Raw genomic sequence first — 16070 nt, 5'->3', positions numbered from 1 at the left:
CATGAGAACGAAGCTTCCAGAGAGACTTTCTTCAATCTGAGTACAAACAGCAAGATTTTTAGCTCTTCAGACTACCTTTTCAAAGTCTTCTCTTTTTTTGGAAATGTTTGTGAGACAGAGTTTGGATTTTTAAAACAGTTTTTCATTCCTGTCTTTGAAAAAGTCCTGCCCATCAGTGGATTCAAGTGTAAATAGTAGTTTCTATTTGAAGGGGTAGAAAACAACAAGACTTTTCAAGTTTTGATGTAATTAATCCTTGTTCCACTCCTTGCTGGTAGATCAGGGACCTGGATTCACAGCCCAGCTTTTCTCATGGTCTCAGAACCTCCCACTCTTTGCAGGCTCTGCTCTGACTGCCTCCATTCCTCCTCAGCTTCTCTGCAGCTTCCCTGATCTCAGCACCAGGGCTCCCCTACAACATCTCCCAAACAGATACTACATTGTTCAGTTGAATCCCTATTTACTATTTTGTCTGGCATTTTTTTTATAAATCCTCCAAAAGCCCCTAACTTCAGGCTTTGTCTCCCTGGGTCTCCTATCCTTATCTGTGCTAAACACCTTCCCAGCACACCTTCCCAGCTTACAGAGACCTTTCAGGCTTGAATTAATCCTTTCCTCTGTCTGGGTTTGCACTTGCACACTTTCCTCACACTGTACCTTGGGAAGATTTTCTTTTCTGCCCTCATTTAGTGCAGAGAAATGCAATGTTTAGAGGGGAAGGAGGCCTGTATGGAAGCCTTTTAAGCATGGATCAGAGCATTTAATGAAGGTAAATCATGAGAGACAGAAAGAGCAGGAATCGCCAGTCAAACAAACTGAAAAAGCTAAAGAAAGTATTTTATAAAGTCATACATTGCTGCCTTTCTCCTTAAGCCCTTACTTGTACATAGAACAGAGAGCCCAATCTCGAAAGTAAACCTAAAAAATAAAGAGAATTGCAGGATCTGTGAAGAAAAAAATCCTCTTTTTTTATGAATTTATACAAGGGTCAGAGAAAGTGAGACAGAAGGAACTGTGGGGGCAGCACAGGCAGCATGGTGACAAATGAGGTGGCACTTGCTGGATGCCAAGATGATTCCCCTTGTCACAGTGTTTGCCAGAGATCAGGAGGGAGATGTGCCTCACACAGATGTTCCCCAGGGACAGGGAAGGAGACATTTATAAAACATTGGAAGTACCAGAACAAAGCTGTCTGGGGGGAATACAGGCAAAAAGAATGTGAGAAATAGCTACTCACTTTTCATAGTTTAGGAAGGTTTATTAAACCGTATCAAAAATATAACAAAAGACTGAATAAAGGGAAAAGGTTCCAGCGCCAGGAGCAAAATATTTTCCCCATCATATGCTCAGCCCACCACAATGCAGATTCTCCCCTTTTTAACCTTTAACCCCTCCCAAAGTTCTGTCCATCAACCCCTTCTTCACTGTCCAGTGGTGGAGATCTCTTCCTCAGGTCCTGGCTGGAGGTCAGATGTCACCACAGTGACAAGCCAGCCCTCCCAAGTGTCCCCACCCCAGTTGTCCCTTGATAACAATGCAAGGGGGTAAAATATAAGTATAAATCTATAAAACTTTCCTTAAGCCATATACATGATATTTGTCTGTAAATTGTGAGAGTCAATCCCAGCATTACTCATCTCTCACAAGAATGTGCTGAATTTCTCTGTGCTCTGACCCTGATGGATGCCGTGGTCCTGGCATTCCCCGTCTGTGCCTCACCAGCACAGAGACAGCGTGCAAGGGTTTGTGCCCTACATTAAACATGGGGAAACCAGGTCACTTCTCATTCTTACAATACTACAGTTACTACACCACTACTACTAAAACAATAATCAAACAGGTCGATCCCAGTCTGAGCATCATCAGATGATTTTTAAACCAGGGAAGTCTCCTGCACATGAAAGGTAATAAAAACACTCAATAATGATGTGGGATAGCTTCCCTGACTATCTGCTGCCAATAAAAATGCAAATGTGATCTCTGCCTTGAATTCAAACCCAAAAAACTGCTAAAATGCCAGACAGAAGTGGACTTTTGCCTAATGACTAAAAGTTTTAGTCCTTCCTCCAAGTAATGAGTTTGGCAGTGTTAGTGTAATGCGCTTCATAACCTTTGAAAAATAAACATTTCTGTTTAGATAAAATCTAAATGAGCTTGGAATTAAAATAATTCTTCATTGGCTTCAAATTAGATGGATTGGCCATGTCTGAGCATTACTGCTGCTAAATTTAATATGACATATTGGCCTGGCATTTCCATTTTTAATGTGGGAAGCTGTGTTTATAAATAAGACCTTTCATCTCAGGAACAGCAGTTTAAATTTTTTGAAAACTAGCAGAGATCTATTTAAATGGTGTCTTGCACACTGCTCAGGCTGGGTACCCTGAGAACATGTAAATTTGTCTTACTTATGATAAATAGACCCATGAATAACTTTAAAAATCTTCAATTTTTTGCCTCCTGCAGCTCTTCCTGCCATGAAGCATTCAAGATAAAGTATTTCTTGGATGCTTTGATAGCACTGAGGAAGGTGTGCTTTTGGTTGACATCTTTCAAAATATTTCTGGCCTGACATTTTCATGTCATGTCCTGTAAAGGAGGTAAATAATGCATCATACTGACAACATGCAGGAATTCTTTCCTCCCCAGCTACAAACCAAAAAGTTATCCTGAACAGTGCAGGAAATGTAGCCTGGAGATATTTCTGGCCCCATCTCTTCCAATTTTCTGATCCTATCTATAAAATTGCTGCAACTTTGGCCACCGTGAGCTGAAGGAGAGCAGTGGGTGGGCTCTATGTGCATTCCTTGAGGGGTAGCTTTGAAGCATGTGATAGCATTGAGCCCAGCACAAATGTAGCAAACAGGGCCATTTTCATTCCAAAACAATCCTACACTTTACACACAGGAAGTTGGAGCACTAACTGAGAAAACAAAGAACCTTGATCTCCAACTGTTAGGGGATGAAAGTTTGACAAGGAAGTCTCACAGATATGTATGCTTAGTAGAAAGATTTTTGAATGTAGAATCTAAAGAAGCAATAGAAATGAATGCAAGTTTTGATATAGAAGAAAAGAATTGCTGGGCCAGTCTTACTAGATAACCAAGGAGGCAAAGGGTGTGTTAGAGGGGTTTTTATGCCTTAGAGCAAAGGATAAATCCACCCCAAACAAGAAGATGTTTTTACCAAGCAGGAAGAGAGCACAGGCAAACAAGCCTGCTGATGTTGCAAGTAGAAAAAAGATCTCAGAATTTTCCACTGCAAGGAAACTGAAAAACAACTCCTAGCTATAACTGTAATGTACTAACTTTTAGTGATTGGAGAATAGTAACATGAATATGGTGATTACAGTACTTATGATAGGCTGTAGATAATAGTTAAGGTATAGATTGGTTCTACTGTATTAAGCTGCTCAGAAGAGAAAAGTATCTAATGCAATGTAACCTAAACTAAGGGTCTCCAGGGCTGCCTGCAGCTGGAGCTGACAGATGTAGGCACAGGCTCTGTCACCCACGACCCTGGACTGCTGTAACCTCTTGGATGGAATAAACTGCATTTTGGAGAGCTGCCTGGAGTCCCACATCTCTCACTCAGGCTCTTACCTCCAACCTTCCCCAGGATAAGAGTATCTCCTGGAGGATGCTCCTCTGCACCACCAAGAAACAGGCCAAGCTGTGGTGAGGACAAAAGCAATTTTTATTTGGACAAATTGTAGTTGAATCTGATGGGAAAGACAATCCCAGGCCTCATGCTCCTGAACAAGGGGACTTGCTGCTAGGACAGAGCTGTCCAGGGTGTGATGCAGGAGCAGCAGGGTGCCCAGAGCCTCTCTGTGCTTCACACTGGCAGGAATGGAAGTCTTTGCTCATGAAGCAAAAGTGAACTCACACATTTTGTGAGACTCACAGTGACACTGACCCCAGTGCAACAGCCAGCACCAACAGCAGAAGCAAACAAATCACTTGTTCTGCAGTTCTCAAATAACACCTCTCTGCATGAAACAGGTGCACTGAAACAGCAGCTGTGGCTCACCAACAACTCAATAGTACACTCCAATAACACCATTGAAATGTACATTCTTTGGGGAGTAGAGTAGAAAGTAATCTTAGACAGGGAGAAAACAGTAATTCTTTTAATTTGATAAGCCCTTTCCTAGCAGTTGGTCAGCAGATTCAAGCAGTTGTATCCAAACCACAATTGCAACGAAGCCATCCCTGTATACGAAATATTTTCAGCACTTGCTGATGAGAGTTTTGCTTTTTGGGGACCCCCTTTCTAAAGTAAAGCAGCCCAGTTACTCAGCATGCTGGAAATGCAGCTGAGGGGGAGCACAGGGGATGGAAGAGCAGGGCTGTAAACCAGAAGATGACTGGTCAGAGGATATAATTTTATCCTGTGTACTGGAGCCCATGCCAAGTATGCCACCTGTTGGGACATGGTGAAGGGCTGCCTTAGATCTGGAGCAAATACTTTCCAAATCTGAGAATTAGCAGGTAACTTTGTGATTGGGAAAAGCTGGCTGGCAGCTTTGAATTACATTGTTTTCCAAGGCTTGGGAAACCCTGTTGCAAAGAGGTTGTGTTCAGGGTTACTCTTGTTTTGGAGAGGAGTGGATCTCCCATTTTTCTTCTGTGCTTATGTAAGTCCCTGGCATGTAAAGCATTGAAACTATGGCTCCACTGCAGAGTAGCTGCAAAGTTCCTAAGGGTTTTAGACAGCCACTCTCAGCAGCCTTCATAAGAGAACCAGAAAAAAGCTCAGCTAAAATCAAACTGCCATGAAACATCCATTAAAGGCCTCTCTCTGCAATGTGCAGGCAGCAGCAATGACATACCAGTCCAAGGGACCCTCTATCAAGTTACAGCTGTGCTGAGGAACAAAATTGCTGCTGTCAGTTATTTGCAGTTAAAGCACAAGCACTGCAAGGGGAAACACCAAATGCTTTTACAGTGCCCTAATAACTGAGAGGCAAGAGCATTATTTGTGTTTGGTGAAAACCCAGCTTAAATCCAGGAAAGCAAAGCACTGTGGCTGTCCCCAGCTTTGCCTGCTGACCTGCCTGGCCTTGGGGGAGCCCAAAGCAAAGCTCAGGGGATGAGGGTCTCCGGGCCTGTGAGCAGCACTGAGCTGCCCTGCTAGGCTCTGTACTGAGCTGGTGCCTCTGCATGGTCAGCCTCCATCCACCCATGTCTCCCTCCCTGGTGGCACCGAGAAGATGGATATAAAAAAAACTAGACCAAATAATTTTTTATTGTTTTTCATTTCCATAAACAGGAGCTTCATAAATTAAATTGTTAGATTTTGTTTGTAGCAGCTAAACAATCTCGTAAATGGCTGGAGAGCTAATGAAATGTACTTCAGTCACTGAACTGGACTGGTATATGATTTAATTTTCCCACACATTCAAAAACTCTATCAAGATTTCTCAAAAAAAGTTTGAAAGACTGCTGATACATCCAGAAATGCTTATTCTATTCTTTGCAATTATTTTTCTTTTCTAATAGGGTTAGGATTCCTCTTGACTTTCTAAGTTTCAATCTTTTTTTGCCTATAGATCATAATGATTTGACTCTAATAATTTAGATAGAACTCCTTTAATGTTTGCTGTCAATTCATTTATGAGTTGTATTCACAGAGTGCAGAAAGCAAGTAGACAGCAAATTAGTTTTAGTTTCTTCAGTGTACTAAAATGTGGAAGAATTATTAGAATTCACCACACTTGGGCCGGGGATAAGAGTTCCTTCAGGCTTGAAATTTCACATTGGCTTCCTAATAAGTTATATTCACAATGTAGAGTTTAATTATACTCAATGAGATATTCAGAAAACTTTCACTATTATGCAGCTGCTAAAACTGTAGTTACAGTTAATTAATAGTACAATAATCAACCAGTCTTTATGTCTGGGTCAGAATTCTCTTATATAAATGTAGTCCTGCAAAATTCATATCTGAGCTCTGTGTAGTTACTTGGACTGTCCTCACATCTGCTAGGAGAGAAAACTGTGAGAAAACGGACCAAACTGTGCTCAGGGGGACCCTGAAGCTGGTTACTGCCTGAGGGATGTCCATCTCCCTGGCTAAGCAGGGAGCAGAGCTGGTTTAGCCCAGGTGCCTCCCTTTTAGATAGCTGAAGTTAGATAAGAAGGACTTTAGTCTCCATCTCTTGGGATTATTACAGCAGGGGTTTTTTTTCTTTTTTTTTTTTCCAGATAACAGAATATTCCCTTTATTATTGGTAATTTTTAGTCATGTTAAGTATTTGGAAATATAAACTAAAACTAAAGCTTCAAAATAGAGAATTAATCCCATCATAAAAACTCAATCAATTAGACTTTGAAGTAAAGAATGCAATTCTGATTTATACTTCTTACATTTGCTTGCCTCATCTTGTCTTCCCTGTGGAAGACTGCTTCAAGATAATGCTTTTTCAGATCATATACCCATAAATATAGGAAAATACATACTAGTAGGGTCATCATCACTTTTAGTAATATGTACCATTTTAACTGTTCATGAAGAAAGGATATCCTAAACTAATGCTATAAATTTTTTCAAAGTTGGTGTCATGCAGTTAAAGTGTGTTTGAAGAGATTTATAAATTACATGTATTCCCAATATGTGTATGATATATAATTGGTTTGGATCATTAGAAGTCATATCTCAGTAATTCTGCAATCTAGATTTTTCATCCTCAGACAATGATATCTTAAAAATATCTATTACTTCTTGAAACTGGGTCCCCTGAGACTACAATATAGTGATACTCCAAAAAAAACCTGAAAAACAGAACTGAAAAACTTGCCCTAGGTGTTTTTTTGTGGTTATATCAGGTTATATACAAAAAGTGAATTTAAGCATAGTGCTTTCACAAGTATTTCAAATAGTTATTTTGAATACATGTTCCAGAGAGGTATTTTGAATGTAGAATCCCATGAGGCCTGTAGCAGTAAGACCATTAAGTATCTGTGTATAATATATGAAAAGATCAAAGGGTAAGATGAAAAGAATAGAAATATTGCCATGTCTGATGCTCACACAGTCTGCCAAATATTACAAATTGAAACTGAAGATTGATCTGAAATAAAATGTTTGAAGAGCATCAAGGATTACAGAGCCTTGTGAGCAGTGGTGAGGACATGTGGAACACAGATAGCTTTTTCATCTATCCTCCCAAAAGTCAGATGGAAGGGGTTTGAAAGGGCCAGTCAAATCTAGCAAATCAACAAATGGTTACAGGACTGGTGCCAGAACCAGGGATTTGGCTGCATGGATAATGGGACTCTCCTTGAGAAGCCTGAGGAGTGATAGGGCCCATCTGTCAGAGCAGGGGAAGATCTTTGGTCACAGGCTTGCTGCTCTGGGGAAGAGGCTTAAACCACAGCAGCCGGGGAGAAGCAGCCTCAGCCCATCCCAGTCATACCAGTTTGATACCAGGGCCAGCAAGCAATGCCCAGAGCCTGGAGAGGATTGACAGGTCATCAGGAGAGCACCTGAATGCCAGCACTGAGGAATTGCAGCCACTCCAGCCAGCAAGTCACCTTCAGTGAGAATCATGGAAGCATAAAATCATTAACATTGGAAAAGACCCCAAATGACTGAGTTCCAGCCTTTGACCAAACACCACCTGATCAACTAAACCATTGCACCAAGTGCTACATCCAGTCATCTCTTGAACACTTCCAGGGACGGTGGCTCCACCATTACCTTGAGTAGCCCTTTCTAATGTTTAACCACTCTTTCAGGGAAGTAATTCTTCCTGATGTCTCCCTGAACATCCCCTGCTGCAGCTTGTGGCCATTTCCTCTTCTCCTGTAAAAGGCTGCCTGGGAGAATGCCTTGCCACAATGTCCTTTGACAGAGATTTAGAGAGTGATAAAGTCCCCCCTGAGCTTCCCTTTCTCCAGGTTTAACCCCCCCAGCTCCCTCAGCCACTCCTCTCATGACTCACTCTCCAGACCCTTCATCAGCCTTGCTGCCCTGTTGAGCTCTGTCTTGTCTCTGTGCAAATGCACAAAACACGGGGGATAAACAAGACAAGGTGAGTTATGCACAGCTCTGCAAGGCTGTGATCCTGCTGGCATCACAGAGCTGTGGTGGGATGGATCCTGGGATGGGAGTGATCAAATGGAAGGATGCAGGCATTTTAGGAAGCACAGGCAGGGGGACCAGGAGGAGGTGTCTCCATCTGTGTAAATGAGCAGCTGCAGTACAAGGAGCTCTGCCTGCAGGTGGATGAGGAGCTGACTGAGAGCTCAGGGTCAGGACTGAAGGGAGGGCAGGGACAGGGACAGGTAACACTGTAATGGACATCTGTGACAGGCTGCCATACCAGGGTTCTGAACAAAACACAGGAGAACGGAGCAGAACATCTGTTCCAATCAGAACATCTGTTCTCGTAGGAGAAGAGATGAAGCCCTCAATAGACAGGTAGGAGCAGCCTCCCATTCACAAGCCCTGGTCCCCAAGGGGCACTTCAACCACCCCCATATCTGTTGGAAGCACAGCACAGCAGGGCACAGACAATCCAGGAGGTTCCTGGAATGCACTGATGATAAATTCCTTCTCCAGGTGACTGAGGTCACTGAGGAGAGGTGCTGTGCTCTGCTGGACCTTGCTCTCACAGTGAGGGGCTGGTGAGGAACGTGAGGCTCAGGGGAAGCCTGGGCTCAGTGACCAGGGAATGGTGGAGTTTGAGAGCCTTAGGGCAGTGAGGAGGGTGCACAGCCAGCTCAGTGCCCTGGACTTCAGGAGAGCAGATTTTGGCCTCCTCAGGGATCTGCTTGGTGAAGTACCAACCCTGAGGGGAAGAGGAGCCCTAGGAAGCTGGCTAATGTTCAAAGATCACCTCTTCCAAGCTCAGGAGCAATGCATCCCAACAGGGGAACACAGGCAAAAATGCCAGGAGGCCTGTGTGGATGAACAAGGAACACCTGGACAAACTCAACACAGAAATGAAGCCTACAGAGGGTGGAAGCAAGGACAGGTAGCATGGGAGGGATACAGAGAAATTCTCCAAGCTGCCAGGGATCAGGCTAGGAAAGCTAAAGCCCTGATAGAATTAAATTGCCAAGGGATGTCAGGGACAACAAGAAAAGCTTCTATATGTACATCAGTGATAAAAGGAAGATAGGGAATGTGGGCCCTTGTGGTAATCACATATCTTCTGAACAGAAAGAGACATAATTCTCTCCCAGGATTTTCCTAGGAAGCTGTGAGAAAACTCAGAGAAAACAATTATCTCCACTTGGTGCACCGGTTGTTGTGGAATGTGTTATGGAGATTGTTTACCAAAGGGTGGTTTCTTAACTGGGCTCAGGTGATGGTTTTGGATTCATTGACCAATTGGATCCACATGTGTATCATGACTGTCTGGCAAGGGCGATGGGTTTTTCTTAGTATAGTATAGTATAGTATAGTATAGTATAGTATAGTATAGTATAGTATAGTATAGTATAGTATAGTATAGTACAGTAGTAATAAAGCAATGGATCTCGAGAGAGAAACACTCCTGTGGGGAAAACTGAGGTTCTTAATGACCCCTTTACCTCTTTCCTCACCAATAAGCTCTTCAGTCACACCACTTGAGTGACAGAAAGCAGAGGCAGTGATGGGGAGAATGAAAAGCCACCCACCATTGGAGATCAGACTTGAGACCATCACAGGAAGCTGAAGGTGCACAAGTCCATGGGACCTGGTGAGATGCACACACAGGGTCCTGAGGAAGCTGGTGGATGAAGTTGCTGAGGCACTGTAAACCACATTTGACAAGTCATGGCAGTTCAGTGAAGCTCCCACTGACTGGAAAAAGGGAAACATGACCCCATTTTTAAAAAGGGAGAAAGGGAAGATCTGGGTAACTACAGGCTGGTCAGTCTTACCTCTGTGCCTGGCAAGATCATGGAGCTAATCTGACTGGAAACTATGCTAAGGCACATCAAAATTATGAAGGTGATTGGTGACAGCTAATGTGGCCTCACTAAGGCATATTAAGGATATTTACCTAATTTCTGAGTAATAAAAAATTCTAGGCAATATTTTTTTATTTCAAATAACCTACTATTGCAGCTGCAGATGTATCATTCAGTTCCTAAATTCTGTTCTGTAACAGAATCATTTTGCCTTATCTTTAAATAAAACTCTATTCAGAGGATATAGCCTGGAAAAACTATGCTTTATCCGTGAAATTGTTGCTATAATCTAATCAATTAAGATCTTAATGTGTAGGCTTTTTAGCTAGTTTTGACTGAGAAAAAACATTTACAATTCAGACTGTGGTTTTGTAACTGTAGCATCAACTGTGAAATGAAAATCAGGGCTTTTTTTTTTTAATAATTCAAAGATTCTTTTTTATGAATGAAAGAAATTGCAGTCCTAAAAAAGTCAAAGCATGTAATCAGAACTTGTAAAATATTCCATTCTGTTTTATGACATCTCAACTCCAATCAAATAAACAGAGCCAGAAAGAACCAGAGACTTGATTGACTGTTTAAAGAAAAAGCTGTCAGTTTGATTACAGGCAAGTGAACAGACACATCACTAAATGTAAACTGCATTTAATTTTATTATGCAAGCAGCTTTAATAACGTCACAAATAAGATATGCAAACTGAAACACTGGGTGCAACTGCATACAGATTTCTGATAATGAGTGGGGGCTGTGGATCATAGCTATTTTCAATTTAAGTGTTCTAAATTTATTAGGGAGCAAAAGGTAATTAAAAATGAGTGAGCATCAGAGAAAAAATCCCACACTATGTTGTTTCAAACCGAAGTGGTAGAGCTTTCAAAAAGGTTTGTAAGAGTAGATTCTTGCAGTGCTGTGAAGAAATGCCCTTATGGTGCTTCTATTCAAAAATTTGCAGCATTTTTCTACTCCCCTTTTCCTCTGGTTTCATTCCCCATGTGTAAATAGTTTTGAAATTCAAAATGACTCATTAAGTGTGATGGATGTTTGACACTAAGCTTGTGCAGATTTTCTGGTATACCCACAGGAGGCAGCAAGACATGAACCATTTCATAGAATCATGGAATCATTTAGAAGTCATATTCGTATCCCTAGATATCCAAGAAGTGGTTGTATGTTTACTTCCTCTGTTAAAGTAAGTTAGAAGTATTAAAGTACATTTAGAAGTATTAAAGAACTCAAAGACCATCAAGTAGGACTGTTAATACAGCACTGCCACGTGCACCATTAAGCCCTGTCCCTAAACACCACATCTGCATGTCTTTTAACTACCTCCAGGGATGGTGATTCTACCACTTCCCTGGGCAGCCTGTTCCAGTGCTTGACAATTTTGATGAAGAAATTTTTCCTGATATCCAATATTTTTCTCCCCTGGAGCAACTTGAGGCCATTTACTATCATACTCTCTGGTTAGAAGAGGTTTTCTTCCTTACCTTGCTGCCCATGGGAGATAGTTCAAACCAGACTCTGCTGAGAACTTCTGAAAATGCTGGGATATCCAGCTGTTGTAAGCCCAAAATTGGACTTTGCAGCAGTGGCAATAGTTCTGTGCTGCTGTATGTTGAGGGGAGATCAGATTTCAGCTGTGTTCTCCCCCAGCCCATGGGACCCTGGCTTGCCAAGCTGGGGATCCCATCCCTGCCTGCTTCTCTGTGCCTCCTGACCCACCCAGCACACAGAGTTACAGCCCTGGAACCGCTCTGGTAATGCACAGCTGAGGGAAATGTGCAATCACAGCATCTGATGCACATCAGACAAAACTTAGGAGGGAAATGGAGATGGGGAGACAGGCAGGGGTGGCTGCTGCAGGATTCCCAGCAGGAGAGCAGCACAGCTCCCTATCTGAGCACTCGTTCCCAATGCAAAGATGGGAAAAAATGTTGGTGAGTTTGTAGGTCTCTCCCAGAGAGACTATAGTAAAACACAACTGTCCTGAAGCAGAAGATGGTACATACTCACAGCAACAATACGTCCAACAAAAAGCAATTCTGTAGCAGGCATTGTTGTGCTGGCTTTAAAAAAGAAAAAAGAAAATTTAGTCACTGGAGAGGAAGCAGGCAAAGCCTGGAGATCAGCGATCACAATCTGATTACATTCAGTGTGGGAAAACAGAGAATAAGGGTTAGTTTTGTCAAGCTGAGGGAAATTATGAGAAGCGATTCTTTTCTGACTGGCAATCTTTTTTCTGGCTCCTCAGAGCACTCTTTAGAAACTTATATGAGATGACTAAAAAGCCATGGATGTACAGTTGAAAAGATGTAATATTTTTCTAAAAGCTCCTTTTAGTCCACTAGCAGAATGAAGGTGATAAGTTGAGTAACAAATATTGCAAAGAGAAATGGGAGGAATAGACAGCAGTCAGTGCAAACTCAGGGTAAGCTTTTGGAGCACAGAAAAGTGGAACAGAGATCAGCAGGTGAGAACTTTGGAAAAACTACAACTGGGCATCAGTGTGAATAGTGATATAGAATTAAAAAAAACTGTACTAGGAGAAAAATAATTCTTAGTATACTAAATATACTAGTCATGAAGAAGAATGATAGCACAGCTAGTAATGAAGGAAAATAGCAGAGTTTCAATAACTAATAGTAAGTTTTTTGTTTGGAACGAAACAAAAGATTCATGAAGACACAAGATATGTTTATTATTCAAAAGACACTGAAAAATAAGATGCTATTTCCAACTGCCTGCAATTTTTAAACTATCTGGCCTGAGTAAGCATCAGCATAAAAGAGCCAGGCAGGGAGATGTGTGACTGATGCATCTCCTTTGGTACTGTTAACTCAGAGTGCTTAACAAAATTCCACACAGTAAATGTTCAGATCTGATCAGCAGCTTGTTGTGGGCATCTGAAGAACACAGCCATTCTAACTTCAACCTCAAATATAAAAATGAACTAATAATTATCAGTTCAATGAAAGCCACTCAACACAATCTGACCGCACAAGACTTGGCAAAACAAGCCTGATTTCTTTGTTCAGAGTGTTTACCTCCTGTCTGATTGCTGTACTATATATATGCATTATAGATCTAATGGATGTATTTTTATTTATTATTATCACACACACATACACACACATCCCGGCTGAGGAACTGGCACTTTTTGATATCAATGACCTTACACTAAACTCTTTTAAGATCTCAAAGGGCAATCCATGAGGGCATCTCTTAAATGATTCTCACCAAAATTAGTGCCAAGTGATCCTCTTCATCATTTCTATTTGTGTTCTAGAAATAAATATAAAATCATTCCTAATACAATTTGGTTTAAGCCAATATGCAGGAATTTATCTAAGGATGTCTACAGCAACAAGGGCAGAGCACCAACAGAGAATGCTCACAAGAGATCACAAGTTGGGTCCAGACCACAGGTTGAGTCCAAATCATTATAACAGAGCTGAAAAGATTCTGTGTGTGTTCGAACATGGGGTGCAGGTCATGCAAGGAGACTAAGAAATTCTGTCTCAGCACAAAGCACTTCTAAAAGATGTAAGTATCTTAAATGAGAAGCTGAGTATTACTACAGAAGGTAAAAATTCTGGTACCTACATTTTAAAGAAAATTAAAACTATTTGGGATCACAAAAGTTATTTAAATGATTGAAAATTATTATGTGAAATTAAATAAAATTAAATTTATTTAAAATTTATTTAAATTTCTCACAGCGAAAAACTAAGGAGTCTACCCTGTCAAAGAAAGGACTGGGAAATCACATGAGTTGATTGCCTTGCTGGACAAAGATGCATAAGGATTCAGTTTTAGCAAAGACCAGCACATGGAGAGGCAGTGGTTGAATATTGAGGTCATCCACAGCCAGGTGAGAAATAAAGCACACTTCAAAAATGACAGGCCTTGACCACTGGAGAAAGACATTAGAGGAATAAATTTGATAACCACAAGCCAGGATTAAGTGGCTTTCTGGAAGCTCTGCTTCAGTTAGCCAGGAGAAATTGGTCTCTAGGCAAGGATAATGGGACCAATATTAAGCTTTTTCATGCAGATCATCAGGCTGCTTGTTTAAAGGTTCTACTCTAATCTTAAATACTAAAACCTGGCAAGACAAAAGGCAAGCATCACAAGGATAAATGCTGAAAGTATTAGAGGACATTTAAAACATGTAAATTATAGAGATGATACTGGTAATTACTCCATCTTTGGTAAATACCAGTATAATTTTGATTTTGTAAAGATCTTAAACATGGTTATGATTTTATGTGGGTGGTTAAGTTCTCAATGTTTCAATAGAATTTAAGTATCTATTTAGCTCAATCAAAGTTTTATCTGAATAACTAGGGATGTGAAATTTCTTTTTTCAAAATTTCAGTTCATCTTCTGCAGTTTATCATATGTCATCAATTATAACTTATTTCCACAGTCTTTAAGGAAAGGGGAACCAGACTGCATCTCATGTTTATAGTATTCTGAACCTCTCTCTAGCAAAGAAATTATTAAAACAGAGGTTTGTCTGAAAGCCAAATAAGATGAGTATAATGGTAAGAGATCACACTTGGAAAAGAGAGCTTGTGAATTTGCTTGAATCTCTGTAGCCTGAAAGAGCATGAGAAAACCTGAAAAATCATACTTAATTTCATGCTGTTTCAAAATGTCCCACAGCATGTTCAATGTACAATTTTGCAGAGCCACAAATGCTGTCTTTTTGTCTATATGAGGCACATTTGGTCTTTTATAAAACAGTTTCTCCATCGTCATCTTCATCCTCAGTTTCTATATATTGAAACTCATCTATAATGAGATATTAATGGCAGTGGAGAGCACTGGGTCTACTATTTCCTTCCAGAAACACATGGTAAAAATTTCAGAAGTTTCTCATTTTGGCCTCCAGAGGTCATCAAGACCATTACTCCAAGAGTGCAGTGTGTGCAGAGTGAGGGTGGCTGGAAAAATTTCATTGATAGCTTCAGTGACTCATCAGTCTTGTTATGGACCAGAATAAAAAGTGGAAAAGTCTATTCCAAAAATATACCATGTGGAAAATAAAGAGAAAAAGAAAAATATTAAGGGAGGGTGGGGAGGGAGAAGAGGAGAAGAAGGAGAAAGACAAGAAAGAGAAGAAGGAGGAGAAGAAGGAGAAGAAGGAGGAGAAGGAGGAGAAGGAGAAGAAGGAGAAGGAGAAGAAGGAGAAGAGGTAGTCCAAGGAGTACAAGAACAAGAAGTGGAGAAAGAAGAAGGGGGAGGGGGAAAAAGAGAGAGGAAACCTAACCAATTATTTACAGTCTTGAAAATCGGTGTTAAATATTTCCTCAGTTATTTTATTTGCAAAGAGTTCCCCAAATGTGTAGAGAATGCTCATCTGTTGCCTGGCACAACACAGGGCAATCTTTGACCATGTGGGAATCAAACTGAGATCTCAAGCAGCCAGACAGAGAACTCCAGATGTCTTGTATACCAGCATTTCATTCTTGTGGAGACAAAATGCCAGGCTGTGGAAGTCAGATAATTCCCCTGCCCCAGTGCAGTGACAGAGGAGAAGATGTGAGTACACCTCTACTTGCAGAGCACAGGTACAGGCGCACTCACGTCTGTAGGTGCCACATGGCTCCTGCCACTTCCTCCCTGACACAGAAACTGGGTTGTGCTGGAGAGGCTGGGCATGCTGAAGCCCCTCCCCTGCAGCAGGAAAGGCAGATTTTGGCAACAGGTTGTTAAGTCAAAGTCTAGAATCAATAATTACTGGACTCAATTTCTTAGCAGTCCTGTTTGTGAAGTCAGTATGTGTGTAAAGTACCAATTTGCCTCTGAGAATTGCCCCAGTCTCTTTGGAAATTTGGCAGAACATACTCAGAAAGGACATTTATTCTTAATTACATTTATTCTTAATTAAGAAATTCCAAGAAATTATTTAACCTGTGATCTCAAAATGAAATGTGAAAGTAGTTAATGAGAATGGAAATCTAGTCTGAACTGCAGAGAACTCAGCAAAGTTTGTTCTGTAAAAGATCCAGTAGGATGTATCTATACTGTACGTAAAGGGACTATGCCAAATGAAATCCAGGTAGTGAGGATACTTATAAATGCAATTTCTTTGCTTCAGTGCTCCTCACAATGTCATTCCTAGTCTTGTTACTTGAATTCTTTCTACATCATCT

The 16070-nt window shown here is 41.0% G+C and overlaps 1 protein-coding gene across 19 annotated transcripts in view; it reads right to left on the bottom strand.

Annotated features, from left to right (window-relative positions):
• LOC129117519 (uncharacterized) overlaps positions 1-16070 on the bottom strand; it is a 415270-nt gene that overhangs the window by 176248 nt on the left and 222952 nt on the right. For 2 of the 19 annotated variants that reach the window (XR_013180202.1, XR_013180189.1), the window contains one exon: positions 10544-11975. The exons of the other annotated variants lie outside the window; for them this stretch is intronic. The gene's annotated coding sequence lies outside the window, so the exon portion shown is untranslated. Of the gene's footprint in view, positions 1-10543; positions 11976-16070 lie in introns of those variants that run through there. 19 annotated transcript variants of the gene reach the window in all.

The sequence above is a fragment of the Agelaius phoeniceus genome, chromosome 2, assembly GCF_051311805.1.
Source record: "Agelaius phoeniceus isolate bAgePho1 chromosome 2, bAgePho1.hap1, whole genome shotgun sequence".
In the NCBI taxonomy this organism is placed as follows: Eukaryota; Metazoa; Chordata; class Aves; order Passeriformes; family Icteridae; genus Agelaius; species Agelaius phoeniceus.
Note: the sequence above shows the minus strand (reverse complement) of the source record. Positions and strands in the feature narration are given on the sequence as shown.